This window comes from Varanus komodoensis, unplaced genomic scaffold (genome assembly GCF_004798865.1).
Source record: "Varanus komodoensis strain SLA01 unplaced genomic scaffold, ASM479886v1 scaffold63, whole genome shotgun sequence".
Lineage (NCBI taxonomy): Eukaryota > Metazoa > Chordata > Lepidosauria > Squamata > Varanidae > Varanus > Varanus komodoensis.
This window is the reverse complement of record NW_025336259.1, coordinates 3,602,475-3,616,957: the sequence shown is the minus strand read 5'-3', so window position 1 is coordinate 3,616,957 and position 14,483 is coordinate 3,602,475. Positions and strand designations below refer to the sequence as shown.

Here is a 14,483-nt window from a genome sequence, read left to right as displayed (position 1 = left end):
GGCAGAGGATGGGGTGGCTGGATGGAGTCACTGAAGCAGTTGGTGTGAGCTTAGGTGGACTCCAGGGGATGGTGGAGGGCAGGAAGGCCTGGAGGAATGTTGTCCATGGGGTCGCGATGGGTCGGACACGACTTTGCGGCTAACAACAAGAAGACTAACCTAGCCTGATTCAAGGTTCTGGTTTTAACCCGTAAAGCTTTGCACAGCTTTGGACCACAGTGACCTGATGGACTGTCTCGCCCTGCGGAAAACTCCCCGACACAAGGACCAACATCTGAGGCTTTCCAAGAGAGGCTGGCAGGAGGGACAGCAAGCGAGAGGGCCTTCTCTGTGGTGTCCCCCACCTCTGATTATGGAACAGTCTCCCCACTGAGGCCCCAGTGTGCTTTCTGTTCTATTTTATTCTTGGTGCTAGGCTAAGACCACCTTCTACTCCTGGGCATTTAAGGGTATTTGACAGCATGAGTTGGGGCATTTATATTACTTGCGTTCTAGCATGTCTGGTATATTTATTACCATTGTTTTTAGCAGTATAAATTGTACTATATTTTATATGTTGAAACTGCTACGTGGTGCTTTATTATTTGTCATTTACCATTTTAGGAATAGTTATGAACTATCCAGAGAGATCCAGCTGCTAGGCTGTATAGAAACAACCAATTTGTTATATTTTATTATATTGTATTTATAACCCTCCCCTCCCCCCGCACAAAACCACAGGCGACTTACACAACCCTTCTACCCCTCTGTTTCCCCCTTATAACAACAACCCTTCAAGGTAGGCCAGGCTGAGAGTCCTTGACTTGGCCAATGTCGGCCATGGTGCGTGAGGACTAGAACCTGGATCTCCAAAGGCCCAGTCCAGCACTCTAGCCACTACACCACACTGCCTCTCAGTATTATCCAAACAAATGGAATAGTGGACTGTCGGCTTTGGTTTTGATACAGACTCTAGTTAAGTCTGCTAGTGCATGCTTCAGCCTGAGATGTTAAGAGTGCAGCACTGGGCTGTGCCTCCTCCCCAGGCTTGAGCATCTCAAGCCATCGTTTCTGAGCTGCTAAACTCTGGTTTGGGACCCCTCCATATCTTGGCTTTCTGGAATGATTCCCATATGCCACTGCCTTTCTCTGCACTTGACAACCAGTTGATGGGTTGTGGGTGCACAGCAGCCTCCCCACAGGACCTGCTCAGCAGACGGAGCTGCTGTCCTCGCCCCACAGGAGGAGGCTCAGGCACAAACCCCCTTCCCCTGCGTGCCACAGAGAGGGGAGCAGAAAGGTGGACTGACCCAAATTCCCTTCTCCTCCCCAGTTATCACAACAGGAGGGTGCAATGCCGCGAAAGATGGTACAATCAGCATTTTTATTGTTTTTCGACTTCCTCTAAAAAAAGTTACTCTGCACATGCTCTGAGGTAGCAGACGCCTAAGGTTTAAATCATAGTTTAAATCACAAATCAGTAAGACTAGATTTAAATCATGGTTTTCTGCTTCATGCTTAGCTTCTTGTGCAGATCTGTTCCACTCCCTACCATCTTCTGCTCATTGATTTTTTGAAACTTGGCATGTAAGAGATAAGGAGCTGATTCTGTGTACATAGATTTGCAAAGGAACAGTGGGATTAAGGCCTGCTTCTCAATCCTGTATGTTTATTTTATAACATTTTTGCTGTGAAGAAGAGGCATGTGATCTCCGCAGACACAAATTCACAGTTTTGAGCCAAGCATCTGTGATAATATCTTCTAGATAGAAAAATTGCCCGGTAATCTTCAGAAACCTCCGAAAGAGCATGACATTGTGAATGGATTAATGGAATTCATTTACCAAAAACTTTAAACATTGCATGAATATACAGCCTCATGCTGCATAATTAAAAACTAATCCTTATTTCATGATGAATAACCTTTGGACTGTAATGTATCTTAAACAGAAAACTATCTTTAGATAGATTTTTCCTCAAAAAGCATTTCATTAAAAATATCAGATTTAAATAAAAAACCCAATTTTTGATTTAAAAACATCATTTTCTTTTATCTACCCTGATGCCAGGATTTCTGCAAGAAAACAATCCGTAAGCTTAAAACAACCTTTCCTGGCCTGGTACCCCCTAGATGTTTTGAACAGGCATTCCTGGCCATCAGCTATGCTGGCTGGGGCCAGGGAGCAGAAACACACACATCCAGGGCAGCTTTGGGTAGGGGGGGCTTTTAAACCTCGAGCTTTGCAGGGAGAGATTTGCAACAGGCAGGCCTTCCTGCAGAACTGCAGCCCAGCCTTGCATTGTGCTTGCCCTGTGGAACTGTCCTTCTCTAGGCATCTGTAGCCAGCCCTTCCTGACTTAACTTAAAAAGCAACTTTTAAAAGCAACGATAAAAAGATGTTATTTGACCCCTTTCTTAACTGCAGAGTGAGTGAGACTTGTCATGACTCCAGAGTGAGTGCTTTCCAGTATTAGGCTGCAAAACAAGTGAAATCTGTTTCCTACTTGCCTGACAAGTGGACTTTTGCAACGAAAGGTGTCCAAAGGACCTCTCTTGCTGATCTTTTATAATCAAGCAGTTTAATACCAAGATAGTAGTCCCTCCAGTAAGGTTTAGGTAGAAAACTCACAGGGACGAGTCCCCTTTTTAAAAGAAGCAAAATGTGCTTTTGTAGCATGATACCAGTCCTCATTGAAAGGAAACAAAGAATGCTTGGTAGGAAACACAGTTAGTGGAATTAGTTTCTCAGAATATTGCATTATCATCTTATACCTAGGATCTGTAGGTCAGTTCCTCAAAAGGCCTAAAGAACATGCTTCAGGCTGACTCCCCTTTTACTTTGAGATTCTTTTGAATACTGAAATGTACTGTTCCTTTATTAATCATTAGCCCATCCTCATTCTCATTATTTCCTGTAACGGTCCCTAAGCATAGTTTACTCTAAAAGTAATGCAAAAAAGCTGCAAAATCGTAATGCACTGTGGATCTCACACTGTTGTCAGTGGCAGCCACTGTTTGTGCTCACACACGTGGGTGCCACTCCCCCTGGCCCCTGGCCTGGCTTTGGGGGGAGCCAGTCACCCCAAGGATTTCGCTCTTGCCCGAAATGCTCTCACGACTCGCCCCGAAGCAGCGTCACCGTCCCCCCACTGGCAGATGTGGGGGGAATCCGCTCTGTATCTCAGGACTGATGCTTTCCCTCCTGCGAGAACACACCCGTACAGTCCCCAGTGCCGAGAACTGTTTGTTCAGGTTTCTCCTGTTTTGTTTTTGTTTTTAAGAGTGGGTGAGAGTAAGTAAGAGATTAAAGCCTTTAATCTCTCTGTTTGCTAATTAACTAACGGACAAGAAAAGCGCTGTTTGGTCTCCACGGTGGCTTGATGACATTCCTGTATTATTGATGAAGCTTTGGACTCTGTTTCGTATCCATCCTCCTCCCTCCTTACGCTTTTGTAGACATTTCCGTCCCCTGAGCCGCCTTTATGTGAAAAAGAAATTCCATAGGTCACTCATAAATACCTCCCACACCAAGACATCCTCCCTGGAGGATGTGCATTAGTGTGAGCCTCTCTGCATTCCGACTTTCAGGGTTTGATAAGGAGGGCCCCGTCTCATCCAGGTCTCTTGCTGGGAAGGGCCACAAGGATCCCTAAACCTGAATCCCACAAACCCATCCTGGCTGCCTGGAAAAAAGCACAAGGCTTTTGTGACCTCACCAAATGGACTTAATTGCCCGCCTTCCTTAAAGCTCTGTTTTGGTAAGGCTTTGGGCAGCTTAGAGTTTGGATGACAAAAGGGAGACTTTATGCGCTCTAACGGGTGAAAATGAACTAAAGCTTATCTGGGTTAGGGCTGCGCTTAATACAGTTAGTGAACTCATTCTCTCCCTCTCTCTCTTTTGCATGAGTTTGGTGTCTTGTGACTTTCTTTTTAATTGATCCCCGCTAGGTTTTCCTTCCACAGCTGTGTAAACTCCTCCAAGAGCCGGGAGCCCCTCCAAAGTAACTAGCGCCCAGGGGGAAGTGCCCCCATCGCAGATCATCATGTAAATTGCAAAACTGGCTCACTTGGAATTGCAGGGATAGGCGGCTTTGCTGGAGATACAATGGAAGGCATTCTTTTAAGGGAGACGACTTGTGGTCCTTCTGAACCAAGCCTGGTTGGGTATTGTGGGCTTTCGTTCAAAAACCATCTTCCATCCAGGAAGATGTCAGAAGAAGTAAGTAAAAGATGCTTCATGCATTCATTCATTCATTCATGTACGTGCGTTTTATTTTTATATTATTTGTTTGCTAGTTAAATTTATATTTGACTCATGGCCATTAAGATGCGAAATAAAACCACAGTAAGAAATGAAAAAGAAGCCCCAGAACAGAGCAATACATAAAAACATTTCACCATTGGAAGATCAAATAATAAAATAATAAAACTAACCAGAGAAGCCAGTTAGAATACCCTAAGTATGAAAACAAATGGATCCACTGAAGAGGTCAGAGGCCTGTTTAAATGCAAATGTCTTTGCCTGGTTGTTGAATGATAAGAATGGCTGGACATGCACCTGGTGGGCATGTCATGAGCGAAGCTGGCTGGAGCCGAGGGTCAGACTAGATGGCCCGGGAGGCCCCTTCTGACTCGCTCTGTTTCTGTGTTTCTGATGTGACCTACTGGTTATACGCGTTGGACCAGGACTCAGCCATGACACTCAGTGGGTGATGTTGGGACAGTCATGTACTCCCAGGCTAACCTACCTCACAGGGTTGTTGTGAAGATAAAATGGAGAAAAAATGGACCTTGTATGTCCCCTTGAGTTCCTTGCAAAAGGAAGAAGGGAGGGACCAAATGAACATTCCCAGGGAGGGAATTTCAGAATGGCAGCTCTCTTCCTCCGGCAGTTGTGCTCTCAGCAGCTTGCCAAGCCAGACCCTCTTGCTCACCCTCTTCCCCAGCCCAGTCATGGTACCAGTGGTAGTACTGGGGAGGAAACGTGACAACACGGGCCCCCAAAATAGGCCTCATAGGAAGCTCCCAACTCCCCATGGGATGGCTATTTAAAGGCACCTGCCATGTTTTACTTTAGATTAAAATTTTAAACACCTCGCATAAGATGACGGTGACATTAGAGTCTGCTGCATGATGGTAATGATAGAAACCAGTGCATGGCATGGAAGCAAAGCCCTGAATTGACAAATGCAGTCATGTGTTTTCTAGATGCAGTGACAGAGCTTGGAAAAAATAGGAAAGAATGGGAATTAAGAGAATAAGTCCTCCCTTTCCAAAAGCAGCCAGCTGGGTACCTCAAAGAACTCACAAGGACATGAATGTTATTTATTTATTTAAAGTTTTTATATGCCGTCCCAATACTAAAGTCTCTGGACGAATTACAAAAAATAAAATAAAAATAAAAACGTTATTCCCCCTGCAGCACCACTGGCGCCTTGATTGTGCAGGGTACATGGGTTGCCTTTGTCCTCAGGGGTTCCATTTGGCACTCTGGGTTGTCACATCGTGTGTAGAAACTTAGCGAAGCTTTTGTCAGTGTGGCACTTCATTAATTTTTTGACCCTGGCATGGTCCTCTGACAGGCCTCCCTCTTAGATGCTGATGTGCCCTTCGTTGCAAAGAACCCGGGCATTTTTTCTCTCCACCCCCCCCCCATTTACAAATGCTTCTAAATCCCTGACATGTTAGGAGAAAAATGGCTTGCCAAACCTGATGGAAAAGCAAAAGAACAAGCCAACCGGCCCGCCGAGAATTCGTGATTTTTCATTTTAAAGCCACTTTCATTGTGTAACAGTTACGACTGCAGGAATAATGTGGAATTTGCTTTGGCTGCCATGATGCTAAACACATTTCCATGGGAATAAGCATTGTTTTGCAGAAGAAAATGACTTTATATTTTACAACATCGTGCTTTTCATGCCCAGCTTACCCCAAACTAGTAAATGTTTGAATGGAAAGAGGCTTCAGTGACCAGCATCAGTCCTGGCAGGCCTGGGAACAGCCTCTCTCCAAGTGGTCATTTGAAGGGGCCCTGGGCTATGGGGATGTGGATTTTGACCCCATGGCCCAACCCTAATCAGAGAAAATAGCAATTGTGTCAGTTCTGGACTGCCAAGGATTCTGAAAAAAAGTTCAAAAGCTCTCCTATGCATTACTTTGTAAGAGTTATGTCCAAACTTTGGACTGGTCGATCTGCAGAATGACTTACATCAGATAGTAAAAACACTCACACATACGTTAATACGCACATATAACCTCGTGGCTCTGAGTCTTGGCCGGGGAATGAGTGTAGAGTATGCTTCTTTTCAGCTTTGCAGTCTGCCGGGTGCTTGGACCAGAACATACTGCCTGGCAGGAAGGGTGAGACAAGTCCCTTGCAGCTGGCTGGGGAAGGGTGCAAGCTGGCCTCCTTGTAGCCCTTGGTAGTGGTGGATGCAACCTCCCGGTAACCCTTCACCTGCCTGCTGTGAGGAGGAACCCAAGTCTGCTTCCCTTCAGCTCTGCCTTGAGTTTAACTCCTTTGTGGAGGCTTGCATTATTTTGCGTACGGAGCCCTTGAAACCTGACTACCGCTTTGTACTGACCTCGTCAAGACCAACTGTGGAGAATCTGAGTGGATTAGGCAAGCCATCTGGTCTGCATGGAGGAATACTGCCCAAAATTGTACCTCCCACTAAGACATTCCGCTTTGTACACGTCCAGTTTTCAACTAAAGCCATAGTGGTCCTGGTGGGAACCTTCTGTGCCTCCACAGCCCTGCCTCTGACTGGTTTGTCTGCCACTGCAGACAACGTCCAAGTCTTAATTCATCTGGTCCTTTCTCCTTTCCCCCTCTCTTGTTTATAGTACCATTCCAAGCCGTTTCATGCTACATGTTGAGCAGCCTAAGCCCAGACCATGTTAAGAAAGTTCAGCTTTCAGGTCGATGTTGGAGATAGGCACAGACTGAGAGGAGCTAGTTTTGCACCCTGCCTCTCTCTCTCAAAGCGTGGGTCGTTCCACTAAGCACGTCGATTCTCTTGGGGTCCGAAAACTAGAGCTTTTAAACCCTGCTGTGCAATCATGAACAGAGACGCCCAGGATAATCCACTGTACCCCATGCATGAATCCACTTTCCAAGATCTGCCTAGGAGGAAGATGTGACTGAAGACATTCTTGGAAGGGTGTCTTGTGGAGTTTGGTCACTGGGCTGCAGCTTTTAGCTCATATTACCTCTCAAATGAGAATAGCGATGCAGATCTGGGAATCTCCGAGCATGCCCTGGTGTCATCCATATAATCATCTGGATGAAACACCGTCTTGGCAGGGGATTAACCCTTTAAGTCAAAGCTCTTGGCATCCACAAGTCATAGGTCAAGCATGGAGATTGTTTCTGTTTGGAGAAAGGAAAATGCAGAAAAAGTGCTGGCCGGGGCAACACAATGATGCAGAGCTTGGAGCCAGAAAGGCTGGAATGGCGGAGATTGTTTGGCTTGGGGAAAAAGGTGAAACTAAGGGGGGACATGTTGGGTTACGGAATTAGTTATTCGATTTATATCCTGCTTTTTTTCTTACAGAGAACTCAGAGCAGCTTCCCTCATTCTCCTGCTGCTGCTCTCAGCCTTATCCCCATAAAATCTTCTTGCCCCAAGTCACCCAGTTTTCCGCATGGCGGAGTGGGGGCTCGAACCCAGATTGCCCAGTCCCAGTCCCACTCCCACATTCTTAACCACTAAGGAATTATGACTGGTGTGGAGCTGTTCTTCTCCTGTTCCCATAATACTAGAAACTAGTTTCGTTGCATGAAAAAGATGGAGGGTGGATGAAAAGAAGTTGAACTATGGAATTTGCTACCACAAGAGGTCTTGAAGGCCACCAATTTGGGGGGCTCTGAAAGGGGATTGGACCCATTCATGGAGAAGGAGGCTCTCGGAGGTCACGAGAACCACACCCATCCTCCCGTACTAGAGTTATCATGCCTCTGTACACCAGTTGCTGGGGAACATGGGTTGGAGGGTGCTGTTGCAATATGATCATGCTTCTGGGATGGTAATACTGGGCAGCTGTGGCCGGCTTGTTGGCCGTTGTGGGAACAGAAGGCCAGACCAGGTGGACCCAGGCTCTGATGCTGCAGGGCTCTTCATAGGTCCTTATGTGGGAGGAGGACCGTGTGGTTCTCTTCTACCCCGCCTTAGCCAGTCCAGAGCCCTCCAGAGGGCATGATGAAATTCTGGGCCAACACTTCTGTATCATATTCATATGCTCCTCCTCATCAAAACAGATTCTGTTTTAGGAGCGTTTCAGGTCGGCAAAGGTTGTTCAGCCACTGAGGTAATGAAAACATTTCTGATATCAGGGCTATCACCAGCTGTTGTTGTTTTAAAGGTTGAATCCTATGAGTCGCAATGCGCTACAGTTACTTACAAGTGCATCCAAAGCAAAAATTGGGATGCTCTCAGGCTGCAGTGCTTCCAGCCCGCTTCCTCAGGGGTAAGCACCATTGAACAGAATGGCACTTACGTCTGAGTAAGCGTGCTTAGGCCGCATTTTGATTTTTATTACGTAACAAGGCACTGCCCTGTCCAATACGAGTGCTGGCCTGAAACGTAACGTGATAACCGTAAACCGCACTGAAGCCTAGAGACTTGGCATGCATCCTAAGCAGACTCTGCGGGGGGGGGGGTACTCCACCCCCTTGCCAGAAGAACCCTTGGTTTTAATTAATCCAAACGTGCTTGGGTGCAGCTTGCAGTACGGTCTTCATTCCTGATGTGCAGGTGTCCTTAGTCCACCAGACCATTGTTCACGATTCGGTTCGGAGCTTGTGTGTGTGGAGAGGTCGCCACTCACTCCTGCTCAGGGACATGAGCAAGGAGACACCCACTCCCTGGAACAGTTACAGGGCTCACCAGAGCAGGAACTGTGTCTGGGCACGGCAGTGGCCGCGCTCTCATTCCAAGAAGACAGGCGCAAACAGGCCGGCTGAGCTTTGCTTCATTGCTCAGTGGTATCAAATGAAGGGCCGTTCCAACATGCGCAACGAATAATAGCTGCCTAGGAAGGCCTAGAAATACATGCAAGTAAATAAATAAATACTAAGAATTTATACCCTACTTTCTCCCTCTTGCAAGAAACCCAAGGCAGCTTACATAATTCTCCTCCACTCCGTTTTATCCTCACAATAATCCCTGGCTGAGAGCCGGCAACTAAAGTGGCCGTCGTGGCAGAGTGAGAACAAGAACCGTGATCTCCCCAGTCCCAGGTGCTGCCCCGCATCAGCTCCCCCTGCATGCATAAACATAGATATTCCTTCCTTGCTGGGCTCATTGAGTGAATATGTGGTCCTTTCCTTGTGGTCATCGTCTGGGTGACATGGTGGCATTCGTCCGAGTATTTTTAACATAAGGACTTGCTTCTTGGCGCAGATTATTCCACTGTTCTCTTTATGGCAATCATGAACAGGGTGCCCCACAGCCCTCCCAAGAGGCAAGTGAAGGTGAGACCCATCCGACATCTGGTCCTGGTTCAGAAGTAGATTGTCTTTGTTTGCCTCTGGACTTCCGTTCAGCTCTTCTAGGTAAGGTTGAGCGGCAAAATACCCTCAGGGTATTTGGGGCTACCATTCCCAGAATTCTTGACCTCTAACCACTCTGACTGGGGCTGATGGGAGTCCAGGTCCAAGGTATCTAGAGGGCATGAGGAAGGCAGAAATGTGTTGCACCTCGCTTCTGAAGTAGTAAGAGGGCTTTCATGGCACCTTCTTCCCCATGTGCCAGCAACTCCTGAGATCCGGGGCAAATGTTCCCTTGCATTTAACTCTTTAAGCTCTGCATTGTAACGAATTAGGTTTGGAGTAGTTCCATTCATACTTCTCTCCAGATGGACGCAGCCCCTGTTTCCAGTTTAATCTCTGTCTCTGCTTCTGCGTGATTTCTTGCTTCCCCTCAAACCACAGAATGCAAGCGGTGCAGTTTGGTGTTCGCACTTAAAAGAAAAAGTGCTGCCAATTTTATTTTGAATGAAAAGCAGCTGTGCAGGGCCCCGATCAGGCTCCAAGCTCCCAGCCCAAAGCGGGGGCTTAGGCAGGTTTCCTGCCTAGAATTGTTCCTCCACTCCATCCTAGCCCCTGAAAATGCAGCATTGTTTGTGCTCTGGCCCATGGCCAGTCCGCACACCCATCTGGCTGTTTCCTTCTCCAAATAAAAATGGTGATATGATGCACACTTTCTAATAAAAAACTAATGAAATAGACACTACTCTCAGTGTGTCCTGTGTATCTACAGATGGACTTCTCAGCCAGAGAATTAGGAACTGGCTGTTGTTATGGGCTATCAAGTCGTCCGACGTATGGCAACCCTATAAATGAAAGCCCACCAAGATGTTCTTCCTATGACAGTCCTGCTCAGCCCTTGTAAATTCCTATATACAGTCGATCCTTCTCATGTTTGGTCTTCCTTTTCTCCTTCTGCCTCTGTCTTTCCCTAGCAGGACTGTCCTCTCCAAAGAGCCCTGCCTGCTTATGATGTATGGCAGCCTCAACTTCGTGATTTTTGCTTCTAGGGAAAACTCTGGTTGGATTAGCTCTGGGACCTGCTAGCAGAGCTCTCTCCAGCACCATCTTTCACATGCTTCCGTTTTCTTCCCATTGGTTTTCTCTCCCGTCCCGATTTCACACTCATACATAATGCTTGGGAATAGTGTGGATGATCTGAACTGTATATAGAGCTTTTAATTCTCAGCAGCCCTTGTGTCATTAAAGGGTTGGTAGGGGAATCCTGGTCTTTGGAAAAATAAATTTTATATAGACTTTTGGCCGCGGTTTTTGTCGGCTTAAAAACCTGACTTACAGCAGGCTTATCTTTCAGTATCTGAAGAGAGGGTTGTAGGGAAAGGTATACCTTAAGTCTTGTTCCGTATCTTGACTGAGCTTACAACCCTTAAGCCAGCCTTGCACCGAATGCAAACATAGACACGCTTGTCTCACAGCAGGCTTCGAAACACCTCAACACACCAGTGGCTTATGACTGCCTCTGCTTTTGGAGGGCAGCCTGCAAGCCAAACCCAAGCACAAACACCCAGTTAGATTTAAACTAGCACGTTCCCTTCTGATTTTATTTTATTTTTGCAAATGGGTGTTTGTGTGTGGTTTTAGCTTCCACTGAACAATGGTGGAAAACTGCCTGTCCTGCATTTTAAACGCTTGTCTGCTTTCCGTAGGAATGTTTATATGTGCCCGTAACATACTTTACAGCATATATCATCTGTCAGTGAAACAAAACACATTCAAGCCACAGTTTCTCATTAAAGCATATGTATTAAATAAATGCCTGCCTTTTCTGTAAGAATATACAGGCTCGCAGGGGTGGTGGAGGGTGACCCTGTCCGTTCTGCATGTGAACAGTCTTGTCCATCCCTTTCTACAGGAGGCCTTTCCTAAAACACACTGCCGTTTTTAAAATTATTTTTCCAAGGAAGGCTTGGCAACCAGCCTGGTACAAGCAGATTTCCCTCTCCCCACCTCGTTTTGCTTTGCTGAGCTCTAGATAAGGCCAGGGTGATCGTCCGATTTAAAGGCAAGTTCTGGGGGTGCCCAGTTGGAAGGTCCTAGGCTAGGGCCAGGGAGCCTCCAGTCCTCCGCACCTTCCCCAGCCAAGCCATGACCTCCTCTCCTTTCCTTAATTACCATGCACCAGTTCCATGTGGAAAATGCCTTCCACCTGAGGTAGTTGGGTATCCTTCTTTAGAGAGGACAGAGCTCTTTGAAGGTCTGTCGAGGGCAACCCTCTGATTTATGGTGCACAATATCTGACAGGCAACTTGGAAGCCCTCTGTAAGCATGGGCAGAAGAAAATGAGGAAGAGAAAAAGAGAAAGTTCCCCATCCACAGCACCTGGGCAGCAGAGCGAGCAAGGCACATGGCTCACCTGGTCAGTCTTCTTCAATATGGTGGCTGCTTATTTATTATTAGATTTATATCCCACTTTTTTCTTATAACAAACTCAGAGTGGCCTGCATCATTCTCCTCCTGCTGCTCAAAATCTTGTCCCTACAACAATAACCCTGTGAGGCGCGTTGGGCTGAGAGTCTGTGCCTGGCCCAAGTCACCCAGTTGGCGTATCCATGATTGAGTGGGGACTAGAATGCAAACCACCTGAGCCCTAGTCTCACGCTCTTAACCATTACACCACACTGGATGTTTCTCTTTCTCTTTCAATCTTTCTCCTTCTCTCTGTTCTGGTAGTGGCGGTAGTGGAGCTGCCTTCAAGTTGTCTCCAACGTCTGGCGACCGGGTGAATGAGTACCCTCCAATATTTATTTATTTACTTATATTTCTATATTTGCTGCATTCCTGTCCAGCCAGCTACACTGAGCTGCAGGAAGGCTTCCAAAGCCAAGCTTAAGTGTGAGTCTGCAGGCTCTCAACTTCTCCTGCTGTTTGCATCTGTTTTCAACCTTGGGGAAGGACAGGGTGATAGGAGTTATTGGGTGGGAGCAGCTATCACTGCTTCATTTAGGAACCTAAATATCGACTGTCTGTTTCCGGGATGCAGACCGGCTAACAGTTCCAACACATCTCTGCACTGACAATTCCGGGCACATCTGCAGAACTGCATTGCTCTTAGCTTTGCGTCATGTGCATGCAAACGTGTTGGGTGCAGAGACCTCTTGGTGAAGGCGGACTTCCCATTGGCTTTGATTTTAATATGTTGGTTAAAACGGCAATGCCTCGTTCCACATGTCCTTGCAGCTCTGAAAGGTTTTACCTCGTGCATTGAATCATTCTGCCCCAGTGGGGTCAAGAACCGAAATCAAGCGGAGAATCAATAGCCACAGTGCAGTTCAAAGAAGCCAGTGGGGCGACGTGTGACTCATTAGTGCAGCCGGTACCTGGAGTGGCCCAGAGTACCTGTAATAAATGAAGAGCCAGGGGACTTTGAACAGTTCATGGGCAGAGCTCTCAGTCACGGAATCGACGTTTTTGAAGCAGTGGGTAGCTAATGGGAACCTGTGTGGCACCAGAGCCTTCTAGACTTGGCTGATACGATGCGGAGGAAAGCTGCGAGAAATGATAAGAGGGGATTTGGGGGTGCTGCTATGGCAAAGCAAGTCGTTAACACAGTTTGCGTCGCCGTGTGTTTTATTAATTGGTTTATAAACTTCCTTAGCTGCCCCTCCATTAAAAATACTTGAAGCCATTTACCTTTTATTTTTTTAAAAAGTGAAATCAGAGACCATATATGAGAAGTTGCAAAAGGTAGCAGCAATCAAACCCAGCCTGAAATAAATCCTACAAGCTACAGTGTCTTCTTTTCTAAAATAAGAAGGCCTAACAGGAAACTGCAGTCTCAGGCCCCCTGGAACAAATTTGGCGAGTTCCCTATTTGTGAAGGAGTTAATCGTTCTGTTGAAGATGCGTACATCACTGTCCTTGTATCCCACACAAACATTCAAATGATGGAGCACAGAGCTAGGTACTAGGTGTGTAGGGAAAAATGTGTGCCAGGCAACATTCTAGATGCAGGCTTGTGCCAGTTAGAGATTTAAAGCTAATAGCCGATATCCCGAGTCTTGCTTTGAGCATACAGGTGCCTCAAGATTCGTGTCTTGTATTCACACCAACCTGTGCTGTCATGTACGCACACCAACCTGTTTTTTAACGATTAGCTATATGGGATCAGTTCTAATGAGGAATGTCGGCAGCCTCCTCTGATCCTTCCCTGGTTATTTTCAGGTTTTTACAAATGCATCGCCCCATGATGAAATAGCAATAAAACCACATGAGACTCTGCCATGGAAAACTAATGTTGCATTTCTTGTGATTGTATCTCATTTTTAGCCTACAGGGAGAAAGCCCATTTGTAACAGCAAATAACTGGTGAAAAATTACAGTGACATGGCACCTCTGGATTCATTGTGTTCTTTTCTAGATGAAAGGGGGTTTTGGCTGTCGGACGCGCCAGCAACCAGTCACGCAACATCACGGATCAAGGGATGGGAAAATCAGGACTGCTCCATATTTGTGTGGATAGGAAATGGGGCAGTTCTATTGGCGCTGCTGCCTAAATTATGCGTGAACAAGGTTCTGAACTCAACTAGCTGATCCAGAAAGCATCCGTAACTGTTTGATGGCAAAATGCAACGCAGGCAGCCTCTGGTCTCAAAAACCCAGAATGAAGTCTCACGTATGCCTGTGTTTGCACGACCTTTGTTCCACCACATTTGGCCTTACTTTCCTTCCCCATTCATCTTCAAGGGCCACGCAACAGTTTCCCACCCTACAGGAAAGCTTCCGTGAAGTTCCAGCAACAGCCACTGTAAGAGAGGGTCCCCTGAGCTTAAAATTGTGTGCTCCTTTCCTTGGTTAAGTGATTAGATGTAATAAGTAACCACAGTTGTACTCAGTGTTATGCTAAAAACTGGCTCAGGAGTGTCCCTGGGGGTGGTTGGGTTTCTCCCCCCTTTTTCCTCTCTCTTTATTTCAGTGCAAAATAGCTATCGGGCTTTTCTTTCTGATCCCTGGGTA

The 14,483-nt window shown here is 46.6% G+C and overlaps 1 protein-coding gene across 1 annotated transcript in view; it reads left to right on the top strand.

The window, feature by feature from the left end:
• TENM4 (teneurin transmembrane protein 4) overlaps positions 1–14,483 on the top strand; it is a 472,851-nt gene that overhangs the window by 200,188 nt on the left and 258,180 nt on the right. The window lies entirely within an intron of this gene.